The 18,661-nt window shown below is 36.8% G+C and overlaps 1 pseudogene; it reads right to left on the bottom strand.

The window, feature by feature from the left end:
* Positions 1 to 102: 102 nt before the first annotated feature.
* LOC108704457 lies at positions 103 to 15,497 on the bottom strand (annotated as a pseudogene).
* Positions 15,498 to 18,661: the final 3,164 nt, after the last annotated feature.

Below are 18,661 nucleotides of genomic sequence, written 5' to 3'. Positions count from 1 at the left end.
TAATAATCAACACTCTAAACAAAATCATCTATGTTTGGTAGATTTTATAATAATGAAGGTATGCTGTAATGAAGCTGATGAGGATGAGTCAGAGGAGCCAGACTAATCATTGTTTTCTGCCTTATTAAAAACCTTTAGGACCTTGTGTGTTTGTGCAGCTTCTTTCCTTAAAGGGAACACCAAAAAATTAAACTGGTTTAAAGTAATGAAAATATAATGTACTTTTGTGCTGCACAAGTAAAACTGGTGTTTTTGCTTCAGAAATTCTATAATAGTTTATATAAGCAAGCGTGTGCTAATTGGGGAGCTTAGTCACCCGAAGAAGTATCGCTTTGTTGCTGGGCGACTAAATCTCCCCGAATATATGCATGTGTCACTAGCATAAAGGAACATTAACATTAAAAAATTAAAGTGTTTTAAAGTGATACAAATATAATGAAGTGTTAAAACTGCTGTATTTGCTTCAGAAACACTTCTATTATTTAAATAAATAAGCTGCTGTGTAGCAATGGGGTCAGCAATTCAAAGGAGAAAAGGCTCAGGTTGCACAGCTATAGCAGATAAGCTCTGTAGAACATAACGGTGTTATCTGTTATCCATTGTCCTGTGCCATATAGCCTTTTTCAATTTCTGCCATTGCTAAACAGCAGCTTGTTTATATGAACTATAGTAGTGTTTCTGAAGCAAACAGATCAGTTTTACCAGCGCAGGGCAACACTACATGATATTTGTATTACTTTAAACACTTTTGTTTTTTGGTGTTACTGTTTCTTTAGGGCAGATACACAAATGGAGATCCGGGAAAATTTAGTCGCCCGGTGACAAATCACCTCTCCCTGAACTGCCTTCCCGCCGGCTAGAATCTAAATCGCTTAGTAGCATTCTGAGCGCTTAGTTTTCCGAAGTTGCCCGAAGTTTCCTTGTAAGGCAACATTCTGACCCTGGTGACAGGCAATCAATACCCCAGGCCTGCACAAACATGGGGCATATTTATCAAAGAGTGAATGAAGAGCTGAAAACCCATCACTCTCAATGCATTTCTATGGGATTTGCAGAGGTACAATTATCAAAGTGTAAATTCTCACTTTCAACCATTGATAAACTGGTCTTTAAAAATCCCATAGAAACTAACAGATTTTTTACTGTGGCGAGCTCTCCTTTGATAAATATGCCCCTATATTAATAATCAAGTTGCCAGAACACAGCCTTTATAAAACCTCCCACATTCTACTGCCCAAAGTTTTGATTGAGAAGGAATTTGAATTTTGAAAAATGCTTAGTGCTTTGTGTAGAATCAGCAGCACAAAGAAAAAACAGCATATGGCCAGAGATACCAGTGTAAGGCACTGATAAGCAGGGTCTGGCAGCCAACACATTCTGCTGTGATGTCTCCAAGCTATTCTGCTTTCTCTATTCCTTTGTATATGTTTGTATTTGTGACTTAGGAAATGCCTTGTCACACACCTGTTTCTTATTAGGAAAATACATTTACACTTTATCAAGGAAAGGTAAGAACACACTGTATATGAAATTCATTCAGGGGTATTTATTGATTGAACAACCACAAGTGTTAAACCAGGTTCACCATTGTCATTACTAGCATGTAAATATTGTAATTATTGCCAATACCTCCACATTTAAGGATGCCACTGTTTCTGGAAAAAACTAGTTGTCTTTCTATATTTTATCTTTCTTCCCTATTAATAATATCTTGGAACAAGCATAATTTTTGCCTGCCAGGTAGATAAAATACTAGCCATGTGGCAACCCTATCCACATTTGTTTGGCATAAACAAATATGATGCGAGCTTCAGTCCATATAATGGCGGTGAAATAAAGTCTTCTGTTTCTTGAGCCCAACCCATAGGTTAAGAATCCAAGATATAGACAAACAGCAGAAAAATGTTTGCATTATAATTAGACCCATTAGAATATAGAACTGGTTATTATCAAGAATATATATATATATATATATATATATATATATATATATATATATATATATATAGTCCAAATTCTGGTGCACACAAAACAAGCGCAGCTGCCTAGGTGCTGGTTATAATAAATCAATAAAAGAGCAAAAAAACCACACTCACAGGACTTTTTGAAGGTGCAAAATCAAAAATGATGTTTATTTCAAAGTTTCGGCTATTCACTTAAGCCGTCATCAGGATCTTCCTGATGACGGCTTAAGTGAATAGCCGAAACGTTGAAATAAACATCATTTTTGATTTTGCACCTTCAAAAAGTCCTGTGAGTGCGTTTTTTTTGCTCTTTTATATATATATATATAGAAAAAATAAAAACTGACACAGCACTCCAACTTTTGTATGCAAAAAAGGATATATATTGTAGAAAAACATACCAAAGCCCATATATATATATATATATATATATATATATATATATATATATATATATATATTTTTTTTTTTTTTTTTTTTTTTTTGGGGGGTTTTAAATAACATAGATGTTGTACCTTTGCTAGCAACACATTGCAGAGTTAAAGATTGATGTAGTCATGTTTTGCCTATGGATTGACCATCCGGACATAATAAATTGTTTGCTTGAATTAACACTATGATAAAATAATAAACTGTATTAATAAATATCTAAATAGACAAAAACTATTTTTTTTCTTTTTAATGTTCATTGTACACCTAGTAGTGAATTCCTTCTACATTTATGGTTATGAACTAGAAGCAGCAGTGACATCTAGTGGACTGGAGTGGGTGTGGCTAATCCATCTGGAACAGAGCATCACTATAATATAGCCAATGTCAGAGGGTAAGTATGTTGGCTACAATGCATGAATTGTCACTTTATACAGTACAGAAAAAGTGGTAGTTAGCCACAGGACAAACAAACCATGCAAACTTTTTTACCTGAAACCTGAAGGGTATCTTAAGAAAGTAGCTGATTTACTAACACTGGCTTCTGGGGGAAAAAACCCTTTGCCATAATTGAGAATAAATCATACCTGTCCCAGACCACGGTTTTACAGATTAAAAGGGTTTTGTCTGCTGCTGTTGTTTGGCAGATGGGTGCTTTATGTCTGCTGTTGACCACTACTATTTTCCCCAACATGGCTGTGTCAGACAAAGTGCTTGATGTACCAGTAGCCTAAAGGTTGGTAAAAATAATGTACTATATTAAACACAATTTTAAAGAGCATACGAGTAATGTCACTAGGCAGAGCAGGGCACAATGCTCTGAGGAGTATCTATAAGCAGCTAGATGGCATGATAACTATATTGATAGTACACACATATAATACTCATTATGTGAGGTGTTTATTCAAGCAGCCACCATTAACCACCGTATGTATATATATATATATATATATATATATATATATATATATATATATATATATAGTATTAATTCTTGTTATTCTATAAGTATGGAGGAAACTTTATCTCCAGGGATGCACGGAATCCAGGATTTGGTTCGGGATTCGGCCTTTTTCAGCATGATTCGGCCTAATCCTTCTACCGAACCGAATATGAATCCTAATTTGCATATGCAAATTAGGAGCGGGAAGGGAAATCGCGTGACTTTTTGTCACAAAGCAAGGAAGTAAAAAATGTTTTCCCCGTCCCATCCATAATTTGCATATGCTAATTAGGATTCGGATTTGTTTCTGTATTCGGACTAATCTTTCGCAAAGGATTCGGGGCTTTGACCGAATCCAAAATAGTGGATTCGGTGCATCCCTATTTATCTCACATAATGTCAAGGTTCTTGTTCCTATAATTCTTAAAAGAAAATGGCTTCATATTAAAGATCATTCAAACATACATTTCCTTTAATTTAATGTTGGTTCTAATGGTAGATATAAAGTTATCCAAACTACAGATTCTATTTGCAGAGTCATTAAAGGAGACATATAGGATAAATTCAAAAACCTTAATTTTGTAGGCAATTATGAGTAATATATGGTGTTACTTTTACACGATGCTAAAAATGTATATTGTCTTTAAAAATAGCCCCTTTATTTCCTATAGATATTCTCTGGTCCCTGTCTGGGTTTAAAATGAGGAGTGGGCGTGTTCTCAAAGTCCCTGTCAGAAGCACAGTAGGAGAGCCAATCACAGCCCTGCAGTCACACAAGCACAGTTGTGCTTCAGTTCCCAAACAGGTCCTGTTATCTGCTGATTGGTTCTGGTCCTACAGTGCAGTGAGCTGACAGCCGCCAGCTCCCCTGCACAGCCTGGGAATTCAGGGAGCAGGAAGTGAAAGAGAAGGGAGGGACTAGTAGGGTTTTTGCAGAAATATTCAATAAATCCGCCTGAAACACTACTTTTTAAAGCACAATTCTTCTATATCTAAATGAGTATAATGCACCGGTACATTCTCATTTTTTACACAAAATGTCTCCTTTAACATTATTCCAGATGTAAATGTCACAAGGTCTCTTTGTTGTTATTGATGCTGGATATCCAAGTTTTGACAAGTATTGTGGGAATATACGGTATGTTAAGCACCGCAATACAATATAGTATTACTTAGATCACAGAGTTACAGAAAGCAGACTGACATCTACTACTGCCAACACCTAAGAGTGCCCTACACAAGCAATATTTTTAGCTTTCCAAGTAGAGGCAACTCAGGCAAACATATACAAATTATTTCCAGTCACATGCATAACCATAGGAATCGTGGTATGCAAATATCTTCTGCTTTGGCACTGAAGCTGCGCTCTATTATTCTGTACATGTAGTTGTTAAGGGCTCTGAAATTTGTTTTGCATAAAGTGTCCAAATTTCTATTATGTGGAGCTGATATAAGCAGAACCATAGGCCCAATGTTTTATTTTGTTTGTTTTTTAACAAAAGGTAGTTGTTAGCTTTGTTTAGAGGCTTGTCCCAGAGAGGTTTTGCAGCATATGACCTGTGACCAGATGCATAAAGTAGCAACAAACAAAGCCAAAAGCGGACAAACTTTTATCATTATGAATAAGAAGATATTAGAGAATTCTACAGTAAATTTGGAAAAGACTTATACAAACATTACTTTGTTAGATGCTGCAGACAAATGATGGTGGTGATATAGCAGAGCAGTATACGAGACAGGCTCGGTCATGCTGTTTCTATATCAAATCACTACACAAAAGAGTCTTGTCAATGAACAATTAAAATTAATTGCTGCCCTGGTCTACCAGAATTATGTAGTGTCTAACAGCGGATGGTCCGAGGATCAGTGGAAATGCTTTTCTAACAAAATTTAGGTGTGTTTTTTTACTACTAAATAGCAGGTTTTACCAAAACCATTTATAACCAGGCATTAGTGAGTATTTCAAGTTGTATTAAATTGAGTAGGCTCCATGTACCTCTCAGATTATTATTATTAACATGTATTTATATAGTGCCAACATATTGCGTAGCACTGTAAAGTAAATGTGATTATACAACTAAATCACATAAATTATACACATAGAACATATGGAGTTACATACATCACAATCAATACCGGTACAAAAGGTGATGAAGGCCCTATGCAGAAAGAGCATACACTCTAAAGGGAAGCGAGTAATACACAAGGTGTGGGAGTGGGCAAGATTGAATTAAGTGGGTGAGAAATGTGGTACTGTATGTAGTGTTGCATTTGGTAGTTAAGCAGAGTGAGGGTAGGCTTCTCGAAAGAAGTGCGTTTTAAGAGATTTCTTGAAAGCAGAAAGGTTGGGAGAAAGTCGGACAGACCGTGGGAGAGAGAGTTCCATAGGAGGGGTGCAGCCCTTGCAAAGTCTTGAATGCGAGCATGTGAGGAGGTAATGAGGGGAGGTAATGAGAGAAGAGTTGAGTAGCAGGACAGTAGAGGAGCGTAGTAAGCGGTTGGGTGAGTATATAGAGATGAGTTCAGAGATGTAGGGTGGGGCAGAGTTATGAAGTGCTTTGAATGCCAGGGTCATTAATTTGAATTTTATTCTGAAAGGTAGCAGAAGCCAGTGCAGGGATTGACAGAATGGTGTGGCAGAGGAGGAGCTGTTGCTGAGGTGTATGAGCCTCGCAGCAGTGTTTATTATGGACTGGAGAGGTGACAGTCTCTGGAGGGGAAGGCCAATTAAAAGAGAGTTACAGTAGTCTAGACGTGATATGACGAGAGAGTGAATAAGAATTTTGGCAGCACCTTGGGTGATAAATGATCGTATTTTGGATATGTTCCTTAGGTGGAAGTGACATGATTTAATAAGTGACTGGATATGAGGAGTGAATAACAGGGCAGAATCTAGGATAACCAAGGCACCGGGCCTGGGGAGAGGGGGTGATAGTGGAATTGTTAACTATGATGGATACTTCTGGGATGTTACTGGTGTTAGTTGGAGGAAAGAGAACCATTTCAGTTTTAGAGAGGTTTAATTTAAGGTAGCGTTGTGACATCCAGGTAGAGATAGCGGACAGGCAGGAGGAGACGCGGGTTAGGAGTTCTAGGTTGAGATCAGGAGATGAGAGATAGATCTGAGTATCGTCAGCAAAGAGGTGGTAGTGGAAACCATACGAGTTGATTAATTTGCCGAGGGAGAATAGTAATGGTCCCAGGACAGAGCTTTGAGGAACCCCAACAGAAAGAGGTAGGGAACATAATAAATTGTTTGCTTGAATTAACACTATGATAAAATAATAAACTGTATTAATAAATATCCAAATAGACAAAAACTATATATTTTTCTTTTTAATGTTCATTCTACACCTAGTAGTTAATTCCTTCTACATTTATGGTTATGAACTAGAAGCAGCAGTGACATCTAGTGGACTGGAGTGGGTGTGGCTAATCCATCTGGAACAGAGCATCACTATAATATAGCCAATGTCAGAAGGTAAGTATGTTGGCAACAATGCAAAAACTGTCATTTTATACAGTACAGAAAAAGTGGTAGTTAGCCACAGGACAAAACAAACCATGCAAACTTTTTTACCTGAAACCTGGAGGGTATCTTAAGAAAGTAGCTGATTTACTAACACTGGCTTCTGGGGGGGAAAACCCTTTGAGATAATTGAGAATAAATAATAGCTGTCCCAGACCACGGTCTTACAGATTACAAGGGTTTTGTCTGCTGCTGTTGTTTGGCAGATGGGTGCTTTATGTCTGCTGTTGACCACTACTATTTTCCACAACATGGCTGTGTCAGACAAAGTGCTTGATGTACCAGTAGCCTAAAGGTTGGTAAAAATAATGTACTTTGTTAAACACAAGTTTAAAGAGCATAATGGTAATGTCACTAGGCAGAGCAGGGCACAATGCTCTGAGGAACTATCTATAAGCAGCTAGATGGCATGATAATGAGAGGAGAGTTGAGTAGCAGGTCAGTAGAGGAGCGTAGTAGGCGGTTGGGTGAGTATATAGAGGTGAGTTCAGAGATGTAGGGTGGGGCAGAGTTATGAAGTGCTTTGAATGTCAGGGTCATTAATTTGAATTTGATTCTGAAAGGTAGCGGAAGCCAGTGCAGGGATTGACAGAATGGCATGGCAAAGCAGGAGCGGTTGCTGAGGTGTATGAGCCTCGCAGCAGTGTTCATTATGGACTGAAGAGGTGACAGTCTCTGGAGGGGAAGGCCAATTAAAAGAGAGTTACAGTAGTCTAGACGTGATATGACAAGAGAGTGAATAAGAATTTTGGCAGCATCTTTGGTGATAAATGATCGTATTTTGGATATGTTCCTTAGGTGGAAGTGACATGATTTAATAAGTGACTGGATATGAGGAGTGAATAACAGGGCAGAATTTAGGATAACCCCAAGGCACCGGGCCTGGGGAGAGGGGGTGATAGTAGAATTGTTAGCTATGATGGATACTTTCGGGATGTTACTGGTGTTAGTTGGAGGAAAGAGAACCATTTCTGATTTAGAGAGGTTTAATTTAAGGTAGCGTTGCGACATCCAGGTAGAGATAGCGGACAGGCAGGAGGAGACACAGTTTAGGAGTTCTGGGTTGAGATCAGGAGATGAGAGATATATCTGAGTACCGTCAGCATAGAGGTGGTAGTGGAAACCATACGAGTTGATTAATTTGCCGAGGGAGGAAGTATAGAGGGAGAATAGTAATGGTCCCAGGACAGAGTTTTGAGGAACCCCAACAGAAAGAGGTAGGGGAGAAGATGTTACTCCATTGTAGGAGACACTGAAGGAACGATTGGTGATGTAAGAAGAGAACCAGGACAGGGCTGTGCCACGAAAGGCCAAGCGAATGGAGGGACTGGAGGAGGAGAGGGTGATCTACAGTGTCAAATGCAGCTGAGAGATCAAGCAGTATTAGTAGTGAGAAATGATTGTTGGCTTTAGCGGTTAAAAGGTCAAACAAAGCCACAAGCAGACAAACTTTTATCTTTATGAATAAGAAAATATTAGAGAATTCTCCAGTAAATGTGGAAAAGACTTATACAAACATTACTCTGTTAGATACTGCAGACAAATGATGGTGGTGATATAGCAGAGCAGTATACGAGAGTCTCAGTCATGCTGTTTCTATATAAAATCACTACACAAAAGAGTCTTGTCAATGAACAATAAAATTAATTGCTGCCCTGGTCTACCAGAATTATGTAGTGTCTAACAGCGGATGGTCCGAGGATCAGTGGAAATGCTTTGCTAACAAAGTTTAAGTGTGTTTTTTTACTACTAAATAGCAGGTTTTACCAAAACCATTTATAACCAGGCATTAGTGAGTACTTCAAGTTGTATTAAATTGAGTAGGCTCCATGTACCTCTCAGATGTTCACCTTTCAGCCCTCTGTCCTGGGTTGATCTGAAAATGTCCCTGTTTATCTTCTGTTCTTCACAGCTACCTGGCTGCTCCATGAGGAAAATCCAAGATGGCCATGCAAATGCACCACCATCTTGGATTTTTCAGGAGCAAGGTGTAAGCAAATAGAAAGAGACAAGCAGCATGGGAGCAGCAGAAAAGAATGTTGGTGTTTGTATTCTGCCTGTGCAAGTGTAAACGAGGTAATGCTTTCAATCTATCCATTTTAGCATTGATGTTACTGGCATGTCTGGAGTTAATTGAGAGCTTATTGCTCATTTTCAGTGATCTGGATTGTCTGTGGTTAATGGAATGCTCATTGGCCATTTCTGCAGTGATTTTACTGACATGTCATGGGGTTAAAGGGATACTGTCATTTCAAAATACAACAGTTAATAGTGCTGCTCCAGCAGACTTCTGCACTGAAATCCTTTTTTCAAAAGAGAAAACTGTTTTTTAATATTTAATTTTGAAATCTGACACGGGGCTAGTCGTATTGTCACTTTTCCAGTTGCCCCCCCCCAGCTGCCCAGCAGCAGAACAATGGGAAGGTAACCAGATAACAGCTCCCTGGTAGATATAAGAACAGCAGTCAATAGTAAAAATCCATGTCCCACTGGAACAATTTCAGTTACATTGAGTAGGAGAAACAACAGCCTGTCTGAAAGCAGTTTCATACTAAAGTGCTGGCTCTTTCTGAAAGCGCATGACCAGGCAAAATGAGATGGCTACCTACACACCAATATTACAACAAAAAAAATACACTTGTTGTGTTAGGAAAACAATTTTACATAGTAGAGTGCATTTTTTTCAGTGTAAACGGTGTAATTTAGAAATAAAAACGACACCATAAAAATCATGACAGAATTCCTTTAAGTACAAAGTAATGTTTTATTATTGCAGAGTAAAAGGAAATAATCTTTAAAAATGTGAAAGATTTGATTATAATGTAGCCTGTAATTTGAACCTTTCTGGATAATGAGTTTCCCATTGGGAAATTTCTGTCAGATTGCTGTTAAAATTTTAAGGGGCTATAAAATTACACTAGAGTAGACACAGGGTAACCCCATTAGAATGTACCTTATCAGTATAAGTAGTTATAAGATCACATGTAACAAGATACAGTCTCTAAGGCATATAAAATGCACCTTTATGCCTATTTTCTCATGTTTACACTATAAATATTGTATTTATAAATGTCAAACCAGAGGTGTGGGAAAAGTAGCCACGGAACCCATATAAAAACATAAAAGCCAGAGAAAATTAACCATAGCCCTTGTGGATGATATAATTAAAGTTTAGAAGATAATAACTGATGTGTTGAACAGAGTGATGTTTGTTTTTGTAGCAAAATTATTATTTTCGGATAAGAACATCATGTTGCAAAACATTCATTACATTACTAAACAGTAGAGGACTGCTTCAAAACAGGTTCCTGTTAAACGAAAGGGCTGATTGTGACAACATTCATGCTGTATACAGTATATGAAGAGACTCGGATGAAATCTCTATCAGGATGTACTATAATACATAAGCTTTAGTGAATATGTCACAAAGTAAAATCACTCAGCATTGACGCCACTGACACCAAGTGCTTTTTAATTGTCGAAATATAAAGGGGTTGTTCATCTTTGAGTTAACTTTTAGTATGATGTAGAGCAGTGATCCCCAACCAGTAGCTCGTGAGCAACATGTTGCTCTCCAACCCCTTGAATGTTGCTCCCAGTGGCCTCAAAGCAGGAGCTTATTTTTGAATTCCAGGTTTGGAGGCAAGTTTTGGTTGCTTAAAAACCAGGTGCACTGCCAAACAGAGCCTCAATGTAGGTTGACAATCCACAAAGGGGCTACTAAATGGCCAATCACAGTCCTTATTTGACACCCCAGGAATATTTTTCATGTTAGTGTTGCTCCCCAACTCCTTTTACTTCTGAATGTTGCTCATGGGTTCAAAAGGTTGGGGATCCCTGATGTAGAGAGTGGTATTCTGAGAGAATTTGCTTTGTGTTTTCATGTTTTATTTTTTATGGTTTTTGAGTTATTCCGCTTTTTATTCAGCAGCTCTTCAGTTTGCAGTTTCAGCAATCTGGTTGCGAGGGTCCAAATTACCCTAGCAACCATGCATTGATTTGAATAAGAGACTGGAATATGAAAAGGAGAGGCCTGAAAAGAAAGATGAGTAATAAAAAGTAGCAATAACAATAAATGTGTAGCCTTGTTTTTAGATGGGATCAGTGACTCCTATTTGAAAGCTGGAAAGTGTCAGAAGAAGAAATCAAATAATTAAAAATGTATATATAAAAAAAAGAAAATAATGAAGGCCATTTAAAAAGTTGCTTAGAATTGGCCATTTTATAACATACTAAAAGTTCATTTAAAGATGAACCACTCCTTTAAGCATATATTTTAGCGGTTTTTAAAAGGTCTTATATTATATACATATTACCCAAATTGTGCTATGAAGGAAAAAAAAAAATATATATATGTATATATATATATATCTAAAAATCCATTTGTAATTAGCAGCGCACACTGGGATTTTTAAAAGTATTAGTTTATTTATCAAATGTTAAAATTCACATATATCGACGTTTCGGTCTGGGTCTTGGACCGTTCTCAAGATACACCATGTGATTAAAAACAAAGTTTTTATACCTTCACCTATTGCAGGACAGGAAATGAAATCACCAACATACATCACACATGGATAATTATAAAGGCTGTCACAATGCTGAATGCTATTGACTCTTAATTAACTTACAACAAAGTTGCACATTTGTGTCCACCATTGCCAGTGGTGTAGATACATAATTACATGTTAGTATCCAATTTATACCTTAGTTAAATGGTCAGCTCCATATAATTTGACAGTCTTAATATCCATTAAAACAAAACAGAAATGCAGAATCTGGCATGATTACTTGGGAATAAACCTCATCTTTCTTGAGGAAACATGAAAGGGACAACTGTTCATTGAGCTGTTCATATATATATAGTGTTTGTAGATTTTTTCCACGATCCAGGACCGCATCGACTAGTTGATGCGGTCCTACGACCCGTCAGTTCATAGCTTGTAATCTGATCGTTCGGATTCACCCGATATCGCCCAGCTGTTAGTGGGCATATCTGGCCACCTTAACCTTTTCTTAATCCAATAAAGGAGAACTAAACCCTAAAAACTAATGTAGCTAAAAATGGCATATATTATATACAGAACTTATTGCACTGGCCTAAAGTTTCAGCTACTCAACAGCAATGATTAGGGACTTCAAACCTGTCACAGGGGGTAAAATTGTCTGCGACACTCACATGCTCAGTGAGCTCTGAGCAGCTGTTGAGAAGCTACATTTCACAAATTTTCAAGCAGAAAATGAGGTTTGTCTGTAATATAAGCTGATGCTAAAAGGCTGATTATTAAATTTTGTTGCTAGTTGCACTGGTTGACGGTGGTTTCCTTGGACTGGTACACAGGGGCGATCCTGGCCCCTCCGTTGCCTGAGGCAGCAGCAGTTGCTGCTGCCTCCCCTCCCCCAGAAATTCGCTTAAAGTACCAGGAGCAGCATTTTTGCTGCCCCTGGTACCTAGTGGGGCACTGCCGCCTGCGGCGACAGCCTCAACTCGCCTCATTGGCAAAGCACCCCAGCTGGTACAGAAACGCAAAACATAATGTACATTTCTAGCCTACTTCTTTAGTTAAGCTTTAGTTCTCCTTTAACAGTGCTCAGATCAGATATAAAAAAATAAAATACCATTATGCAAATAATAAAAATACCTGTGAATTAGGTAAAATCAACCCTGCAAAATATATTTCACATAGGAGCAACTTGTTCATTCCAGGTGCCACAAGATCAATGCAACGTGTCATTAAATTTTATATACATACATACATATGCCATTTAAATGGGTCATAAATGTTTTAAACAGTGTTCCACCATCCAAATGCTACAGCTATGTATACAAGATTAATTAGTACAAACAATGGGAATAGACATAGGCATATTAATTATCATAGACACAGACATAACTGAGTTTGAAATGCCACAAAGCATTGGCATAGGTATGGTTTCTTTTTAGCAATCCTGAGCATGTTGGATTCCATACAGATTTTCTCAGATGTTTTCTCAGTGATTTCAGGCTAGGGCCACACCATGTAGAATTCAGTGGTAAGCTGGCACAAAGAGTGGACATCACTCCAAAATAGATGCAAATTAAAAGTTTTATTACGCAAAAAGGAACATCTCAGAGGGTGGCCTTACGCGTTTTCGTGCTTCAAGGGCACTTAGTCATAGGCTAGGGAAATTCTGTACAACCAGTGATATTTAATCAGTGTGCTTAGTACATAAGTGATTGGTTTATCCAAGGAAGAAAAGTACATATCAAATATACAGGTTAAAAACTATATAAAAGAATTTTTACACATTACAGAAGGAAGACATGTATTAATTCCATGAGAAGAAACTTTTTGCAATACAGTTAATACATAATACAGTATCATAATAAAGTTTGTACATTATACAGTATTATAGCTAAGATGATAGTTTCAGATCGTATTACTTTAAAAGTAAAATGTTGAAAACAATATTTAAAAAAACTTCCAGACTGATGAAATGACATTAAAGTCCAGACATATTAGAGATTAGAAATGTTTTGAAGAACTATGTTAAAGAAGACTAGAGACATTTCAAGAACAGTTTTCTTTGAACACTATGAAGTGTTCAAAAGATACATTATAATCTAAATTAATTTCTGTAGGTTGTCTTGTTCCTAGATAAAAAAATCCATTTTGCTATAGATAGAAGTTTATCTATAGTATTTCCACCTCTAATATGCTCTGAAATTTGTTCTATTCCAATCACTGAAAAACAATCAAGGGACCTATTTGCACATCTAGCAAAATGTCGAGCCACTGTAGTTGTGCTCTTCTTATTCCTTATATTCAAATATGTTCCCTTACTCTTTCTTTGAGGGTTTGGCTAGTTTGGCCGACATATTGCTGAAGGTATTTTTTACATGTGATCAAATAAACTACATTTTTGGAATTACAATTGATATATTGTCTTATATTATATATTTTTTTCGAAGCAGAAGAAGAAAATGTGGTTGTCTTACTGACATAGCTGCACATAATGCATCTAGATGCCCCACACTTAAACATACCCACTCTAGCTAGCCAAGTACTATCTGAAGGTTTCTTATTTTCAATAAGGCTTGGAGAAAGAGTATTGCCAATGGTTTTTGACTGTCTTGAAACAAAATGGCAAGAGGGACCTAAGATTTTATCTAGTACAGGATCTGTATGCAAAATAGCAAAATTTTTGTTTACAAACTTTTCCATTTGGTTAAACTGTGTACTGTGAGTTAGAATACAGGACAACGTTTTTGCAATAGTATTTGTCTTTTGTAAACAATTAGTATGAGATGAAGTGAGATCTATGTGATCATTTACATCATTAGATAAATATCTCTTGAACAGGCTATGTCGTTCCACTCGCATCGCTTTAGTAAATGCTATAATTAGATTTTTCATATTATACCCTCTTTGTAAGAGTCTGTTACGTAAATGGCACGATTATGATAAAAAGTCATCAAAGGAAGAACATGTTCGATGCAATCTCAAAAATTGCCTTCTGATTAAGTGACTAGAGTGAGAAGACTTGGCATGTAAAATAGTGTTGCGTGCACATTGTTTTCTATAGAGTGTAGTAAATACTTTATCATTCTGAAAAGCAAGTGTGATATCAAGAAAGTTCAAAGACTGTGTACTAAATTCAGAGGTGAATTTTAAATTTAAATAATTTTCACTAATGAAAGAGATGAAGTTTTTAAAGACTGACTCTGTGCCTGACCAAACTAAGAGCATGTCGTCAATATAGCGACAAAAATAGACAATATCTTTTTTTGTATATGTTTAAATCATTGAAGATAATCATGTCCTCCCACCAGCCAAGATATAAATTGGCAAAGGAGGGGGCAAATATTGCCCCCATTGCTGTGCCAAAGCATTGGAGGTAGTATTGTTGATTAAAGAGAAAATAGTTATGTGTCAACAGAAAAGAAATAGATTCAAGAATAAATGTTATAGTATTATTATCATAGGAGCTATAGGGACAAAGATGATATCTAATGGCAGTAAAACCAGGATTATGAGATATACACGAGTAAAGAGAGGTAAAATCAACTGAGGCCCACTTATAATCTAGATGCCAGGTAAAGTTGTCAAACACATGTAATACATGACCACTGTCTCTTAAGTAACTGGGTAACCTTAGGACTAGTGGTTGCAAAAAATGGTCTATTAGTTCACAAAGTTTCTCTCCAAGGGAACCGATGCCTGCAATGATGGGTCTTCCTAGGGGTGGCCTATCCTGTTTATGTATCTTAGGTAGATGGTGAAAGATAGGGGTTTTTGGAAAATCGACACGTAAATAGTCACCAGTTTTTTTCTATTACATTATTTTGAAGAGCATTTTCAATAAGTGTATTTATTTCTACCTTAAACTTAGTTGTAGGATTAAAGGTAAGTAATGTATAACACTCCTTATCTTAAAGCTGTCTAACAGCCTCTGATATGTAGTCAATTTTATTTAAGATAGCTATTTGTCCCCCTTTGTCCGCTTTTCTAATAACTATATCTTTTTCAGACTTAAGAATTTAACTCTGTTCCTCAGGAGTTAAATTTGAACTTTTTCTTATTTGCGTGGAAGCATCTTTTACCTTTTTAAAAAGATTGGTTAGTTCTAACTCAACTTGTTTTCGAAACATAATTATAGTATTATCCCTTAAGTGAACTGGATAGAGGATCTATCAAGGATGCTGATACAGCACTCACTTTCCCTATTTGTGGCTCATTCTCTAGCTGAAGTGATTCCTACTCTAAGGCTGCATTTATTTCTTAAAAAGTATTAAATCTAGATTGTAAGAATTCTTGTGGGCCTATAATAGTACACTCAGGAGTAGAAATATCTACAGTTTGTTCAAAGAAATGTTTTAGTAACAATTTTCATACAAAACTATTAATGTCCACAACAGTATCAAATAGGTCAAAGTCATTGGTTGGGGAAAAGGACAATCCTTTAGACAGTAAACTTATCTCCTCTTGAGTGAAAGTTCTGCTGGAGAGATTTAATATGGTCTCATTCTCCTTTCCCTCAGGATATATCCTCCTCTCCTTGGGTCCTCTTCATCCTCTCCTGACTAGCTTGAAAAAGGCAGGGGTATCCCCCTGTTTTGCTATTTCTGTTTTTGAGTAGATTTTTTCTTTTTCCCGTTTTTTGGAACATAGGGGCTTCTGTTCATTGATTTAAATGTTTGTGGTCTTTTTTATTAGAAGTAGTTTCAGTTTTTACATGCTCATAGATATCCTGTTTTTTTCAATTACAGGATTCATCAATCTTAGGGAACAATCAGTTAAAATTTAATTCCAGTTGTTCATAAATCACGTATCACTGGTAAGTGATGTGGGATATTTTTTGATACGTAACCCTCTTGGTATCATATTTAACGAAATATATTTCTCAAAACTGGCTATTTCCCACCATAGTTTGGTTTCCTTCAGTGTTTTTGATTCTAAATTGGTGAAAAATTCCGTAATTGGTATTGAGTCAGTCTCCAATTTACTTTCTCTACTTAAAGACTGGCCTTCCATAATGAAGGAGAAAACTTTTATCGATTATACAAAACGTGTAAAGACACAATAGGCCACGTTAAGTAGTTGAAAAGAGATTATGGAGATATTGGGAAGGAACACACAAATATCATATATTGTTACGTCATCTTAGCATTATCAATTGTAGAAAAGATTATTGTATAAGAATTTTTTTTTATATATTCTTTGCATCAAAGTGAAACAACTAGTAACAAATAGTGAATTAATTAAGTTGGCCAAGTGCCTTATATATAAATAGTATAAAAAGTTATCACACATGAATGAGTTTCGCTTTAAATAAGTACATAAGTTATAATTAATTAAGTATATTCGAATATGTATAAATAATGAATTAATTAGTAGACCAGAAAAACACCAATTGATTGGGTTCTAAATTTTAATTCATTAAAGAGATAAATAAATTGCATGTAAATATATGAAATAAGCCCAAATTCATTAGAAAAAGTTAATTAAATAAATTTAAATATGTCAATAGAGAAATTCATTTATTATAGCCCAGTACATTTATAATAAATAAATAAATAGTACAAAAAGTAGGAAAATATAATAAATAAATAAATATTATGCTATAAAGTTAATTAGTCTGGGCTTTAGTTGATTACCCACCAATTTTAACACATAGAGAATTGACTGTACAGCTTAAATTTATAAATACTTATAGAAAAGTTCATATAAGGTGATATAAGACAGTAAAAAATAGTGCACTCTTATTAATTATTACATCAAATGTATTCGCACACAGTAGCAGTAGATCTAATAAATAGGTCCCCTAGGTAGTAATGAGTAATGCTAACCCGGATTTTCTGGAACCCAGGTGTACAGAAACCCCAGGTCTAATGCTTAAGGAGGCACTGGCGCTGTCTAATTATATGATGGCATAGTAAAAAAGAAACCTCTTCTTGAAACGTCTCTAGTCTTCTTAAACATAGTTCTACAAAACATTTCTAATCTCTAAAGGGACTATGTCTGGACTTTAATGTAATAATGTCATCAGTCAGGAAGTCTTTTCAAATATTGTTAAATTCTTTTTCATAATTTTACTTTTAAAGTAATACGATCTGAAACTATCATCTTAGCTATAATACTGTATAATGTACAAACTTTATTATGATACTGTATTATGTATTACTTCTATTGTAAAAAGTTTCTTCTCATGGAATTAATATATGTCTTCCTTCTGTAATGTGTAAAAATTATTTTATATAGTTTTTAACCTGTATATTTGATAGGTACTTTTCTTCCTTGGATAAACCAATCACTTATGTACTAAGCACAGTGATTGGCTATCCAAAACACTTCTCTGATTGGTGCTTTTTCATTTAAATATCACTGGTTGTACAGAATTTCCCTAGCCTATGACTAGCCTATGCCCTTGAGGCACGAAACGCATAAGGCCACCCTCTGAGATGTTTCTTTTTGCGTAATAAAACATCTATTTTGGAGTGAAGTCCAGTCTTTGTGCCAGCTTACCACTGGATTCTACATGTCTGATACTACCTCCCCAAGCTGAAGGTCTGGGGCTTGAGCACCTAGACCCCCTGTCAGTATTGTTAAATTTACCTTACTATTCACCAGCTTTGCAACATTGGATCTTTTTTTTTCCCAATCCCCCACTCCCTTGTTATCCCTGCACAAATTTACTAGGGCCACACCATAACAGATCAGTTTCCCCCGTTGCTGCTCTTCTTCTGCGGTACTGCCTGCACCTGGAAACATTACCTCCACTAGGGTGTAGGCAGACACGACAGAGTTTGGCACCAAAACACAAGATTTTAAATTTTGCACTGAAATCCACTGTGTCTGTCTGCATCCAATCAGAAGTAATGTTTCCTGGTGCAGGCAGTGCAGCAGGAGACAGGGCCGGGCCAGACCAGCCGGACGCCCCAGGCAACCTAGCCGGCCACGTCGCCCCCTCCACTGTGCATGAATGTATATGAGCACTCACATGCACTCTGACGTCACCATGCACGTCCCCCTCCATTCACTTACACATGCAGAGAGCAGGACGGCATGACGATTCAGACCAGACGGGGAAGGCAGCAGTTCAGGTACGTGCCGAGCGCCCCACAAACTTTGCGCCATAGGCATGTGCCTACTTTCCGGCCCTGGCAAGAGAAGAGCCATGGGGAAGCAAACTCTCAGCCTGCGTGTCTCCACAGACTGAGATCCGTATGGCGTGGCCCTGGCCTAAAAGGCAACATATGGCTTCTTGGAGGTATAATTAATTAAAGGGGAACTCCGGCTTCCAAACCAAAATTTG

Source organism: Xenopus laevis, chromosome 1S, assembly GCF_017654675.1.
Source record: "Xenopus laevis strain J_2021 chromosome 1S, Xenopus_laevis_v10.1, whole genome shotgun sequence".
Classification (NCBI taxonomy): Eukaryota; Metazoa; Chordata; class Amphibia; order Anura; family Pipidae; genus Xenopus; species Xenopus laevis.
The sequence above is the reverse complement of the archived record's forward strand: the minus strand, read 5'-3'. Positions and strand labels throughout refer to the sequence as shown.